The sequence below is a fragment of the Apodemus sylvaticus genome, chromosome 19, assembly GCF_947179515.1.
Source record: "Apodemus sylvaticus chromosome 19, mApoSyl1.1, whole genome shotgun sequence".
NCBI lineage: Eukaryota > Metazoa > Chordata > Mammalia > Rodentia > Muridae > Apodemus > Apodemus sylvaticus.
In genome coordinates, this window is record NC_067490.1 from 1,236,596 (window position 1) to 1,240,798 (window position 4,203).

The window sequence follows — 4,203 nt, forward strand, 5'->3', positions numbered from 1 at the left end:
GTTTTGAGGTAGTTGAGATTCACCATGGGCTCTTTTCTATATCAATATAAATTTGTTACAGAAGAACCACAACTACTATTACTTATAAGACTCAACAGAGATGTCTCCTATTTATGCCATGAAAATAAACCATTGTATTAGACATTATGGAGACAGCATGATTTAGAGGGGCTAGAGTAATCTCCTGGTCCTTGCCTCAGGTAAGTGTCTAGAACTGTGACTGTAGATCCAGATAAAATAAAGAAAGGTTTTCTGAACTCCTGATAGTCTGTTCTAAATAGGCAGTTTCCCTCTGATATCAGAGAGCTTAGAAGAAGGTCTGTCACCTCTTTCTTTGTAGTTACGAATCTGTTTATTATTTTTTTTATAATTCACAATAGAGTTACTCTCAACACACCTGCAGTGTATGGATTGCAGTTGTGTGGATGAAATCTGCTGTCATGTGGCAGGGAACTCTCACTTAGGCTTGTTGTTCCTATGGAGACACAAACTAAGACCCTAACCCTTCCTTACCTCTGGTCTTCCTCTTCCATATCAGAAAAGCCATCACTGCTCCCATAAGCAGAGAGAGCTCCAAGAATCACAGCAATGACAGTAGCCAGGAGGGGATGGAGGTCTCAGGAGGCTCTGGGGAGGGAATGAAGAGTGAGTATCCAACTTCTAGCTCTCTGCCTTGACCATTTCCAATTGTCCCTGAGGAGAACCACTCTCTCTGAATAGTCTCTGCTCACTTCCAGTCCTTACCCCATCTCAGAGTGATGACCTCAGGCAGCCCCTCATGGTTCACATGACATGTGTATCTCTGCTCTTCCCCAGAAGAGACCACCACAGCTGCCCACTTCTGGAAGGTTCCATCCCCTGCAGGCCTGGTCTCTACCACCTCCATGAACTGGATCTAGTTGTATCCATCTCTTTCCCAGGTCACAATAATTTCAGAAGGGTAGAAGCTTAGGGCCCAGCACCTTAGGGTGATTTTCCTGTCAGGTCTGGCCTTACAAATCACATGTATTTTGGGGGGTTCTGGGGAAAATAATTGGAAATTTAAGGGATTTGGCATTCTTCCTGGGTATTTATCAATGCTCCTGTAACTTTGTGTGAATGGACCGGAGAGTTAGCGTTGTGTGAACGGACAGAAGAGTTAGTTAGAGTGAACAGGCCTAAAAGAAGTCATAGTTCACAATTCAAGTAGAAAGAACCGCTGCTTAATTGGCAGACAGGACTGTCCTGGGAGAAGGCTTAGCCCTCTGCAGAGTCTGTCTTTCATGTGGATTCAGAAAACTCACACTCTTTCCCTTTTGATTCAAGACAGAGTTAGTAGACCAACTGCTCCCTGCTGAGGAGAAATACTCAGGGAACAGGAGCTACAGTCTAAGAATAGATGAGGCAATTTTCGTCCTTACCTGCTCTCAGTAAAATCTCCTTCCCATACTCCAGCTCTGTGAGGAGTGAGTCCACACATTCAACCTCCAGGTAATTCTTCACAGTTTGTACAAAGCCATATTTCTCCCACTCTTGCCTGAGAATCTCAGCTGCCTTGCCAACTGTTGTCCAAGTCCTCAGGTCCTCATTCAGCATGATGTAACCGTGGCCACTGAAAGCTAATTCTAAGAATCCGTAACTGAAGTACCCTCTAGGCAAGGCATGACAGCCATACCTCCTCTGGATGGTGTGATATCCTATACAACCACACATTCTCAGTCACTCCAACAGGCCTTAACCCTTAAGTGGGCCCTTGTTTTGATTGGTCCCTCCCATACGCCATTTCTTAGTGGCCTAATTTGATCTTAAAGGGCACAGAAAGTCAGGACAATGTCCCATGGCTCTCTCAAGCCATCGGTCACATTTTCCAAGGGAAAACCTTGGATATAAAGAACTGGGTCAACCATATGGAAAACAGTAAATTTAAGATTTCTAATTAGGGTACACTCACCAATTGCACTGTAGTTGTAGGTGTAGAGCATTAATCGCAGTCATTGTCTCATGAACTGAATATCTCCCAGGGCCCTCTGTGAGTTCTCCTTCCAATACTCTAGCTTCTGATGATCTGTCCATGGTGCGCAGTGCTCCATCCCAGGAAAATCTGTTCTGCTGTTGAACCTCTCAAACTGTGTATCATCCACAAAGCCAACACTGATAAACTGGGGCTCCAGGAGGCCAGGCCAAGTCAAGAGAGTTTGGAAAAAGCCAACAAAGTGGGAACCTAGGTACAGTGAGCCTTTAGATATTAACCCCACACTACGACCGTAGAGTGCTCTACAACACAGCTACTGAGGATAGCTGGGAGCAGGGACAAGGCACTGGATACACAGTAGAGAAGGGAACAGCTGTTCTCCTGGACTAGGGAGAAGTTGGATTTTCATGGTGCCGCACCCATAAGGATAGAGTTCTTTGTTTCTCAGATAGGCGTACTTTCCCTATAGACATCCACACTCACCTTCTGGATGGATGGCCAGGGCCAGCAACATGAAGAGCAGCAACAGGAGAGCCTCAATAGCAAAGGTCTTCATCCTGTTTTAAGGGTGGAGACAGAGTAGTACGTGTTCATTTTATAATCTTTAAGAGAAGAGGCTGATTGGTTTCTCTTAAAAATTCTCAAAGGTAGTGATAGTGATAGAGGGTGTTTGTGTTGGGTCATGGAAAGATGGATGCCTGAAAGCAAACTCTCTATGGCCCTGCTTTCCCAGCTTAGATACACCACAGATGTGTTGCCTCAAGCATAATTCAGTCATGAACTCTTAGAATTCGTCTTCAATGGCCATGATTAGATCAAGTTTCATGAGGACCTGAGGACTTGGACCATAGTTGACAAGACAGCTGAGATGCTCAGATAACTGTGGGAGGAGTCAGGTTATGCACAAATTGTAAAGACATATGTGAAGGATCAATACATGGACTCACTCCTCATAGAGTTGGGAAGGAGATTTTGCTGAAAATGTTAAGGACAGAAGCTGCCCCATCTGCTCTGGGACTGAAGCTCCTGTCCCCTGAGGTTTTTTCCTCAGCAGACAGCAGCTGGACTACTAACTCTGTTTTGCATCTGTGTTTGTGAGTTCCTGAATCAACATGAAAGAAGGACTCTCTAGAGGGCTAAGCCTTCTCTCAGGACAGTTCAGTCTGTGAATTAAGCAGCAGTTCCTTCCATTTGCTTTGTGAACCATGACCTCTCTCAGGCCTGTTCACTGTTCATGTACAATGATTTTGAGGTCCGACCTTAATGTTTCTGAGTCTCTCATTTACACCCAGTCAGAAGCAGAAGTCCATATTCCTGGAGGGAGATCTAGCATCTCCTGCTCTGTGCTGGCTCTTGCTGATTCTGAAACTTTCCAAGGAATACATTACCCTATTCATAACTACATTTAAGGCTGCTGTGTGGATTTGCTCCTCTACTTCAATTCAACTATTCCTTCCATTCTTAAAACAGCATTGAGCTTTGATGCATCCTCAGGAAGAATGTGAAATGCCTTAAGCTTTTAAAGATTTCCATCATAAACCCCTAAAATTCACATGATCTGTAAGGCCAGACCTGACAGGAAAAGCACCTTGAGCATTTCTATTCTCCTGAAATCACCCTGACCTGGGAGAGGGATGGGAGAAAGCAGAACCAGGACATAGAAGTTGTAGAGATCGGGCCTTCAAGGGATGAAACCTTCCTTCCAGAAGTAGGCATCTGCAGTGGTGCCTCCTAGGGAAGAGCAGAGGTATGGATGTCATGTGAATCATGAGGGGCTGCCTGACCCATAATCCTGAGATGGGACTGGGAGTGAGCACAGAGGCTATTCAGAGAGAGTGGTGGTCCTTCGGGACAACTGGATCTGGGTCAAAACTGAGAGCTGAGGTCAGATGCCTGAATGTCGCTTCCCTTCCTCCCCTTCCTTTCCCTTCCCAGAACCCCCTAAACCTACCATCACCATCATGGCTATTGTTACTGCTCTTGTTCTTAATTCTCTTCTCATGGAACTGTGATAACTTTTCTGATATGGAAGAAGAGGACTAGAAGTAAGGAAGACTCAGGGTATCTTAGTTCATGTTTTCATTAGAACATCACGCCCAAGCTTGATGGTCTCCTGCCACATGACAGCAGATTTCCTTCACACAGTTGCTAATGCATCCTGGGGGGGAGGGGTGATGTGCTGACATTAACTCCATTGTGAATAATAAAGAAAATAATGGATAGATCCATAGCTACAATGACAGAGGCGGCAG

At 45.1% G+C, this 4,203-nt stretch overlaps 1 pseudogene; it reads right to left on the minus strand.

The window, feature by feature from the left end:
* Window positions 1-490: 490 nt before the first annotated feature.
* On the minus strand, window positions 491-2,507 carry LOC127670103 (saoe class I histocompatibility antigen, A alpha chain-like; annotated as a pseudogene).
* Window positions 2,508-4,203: the final 1,696 nt, after the last annotated feature.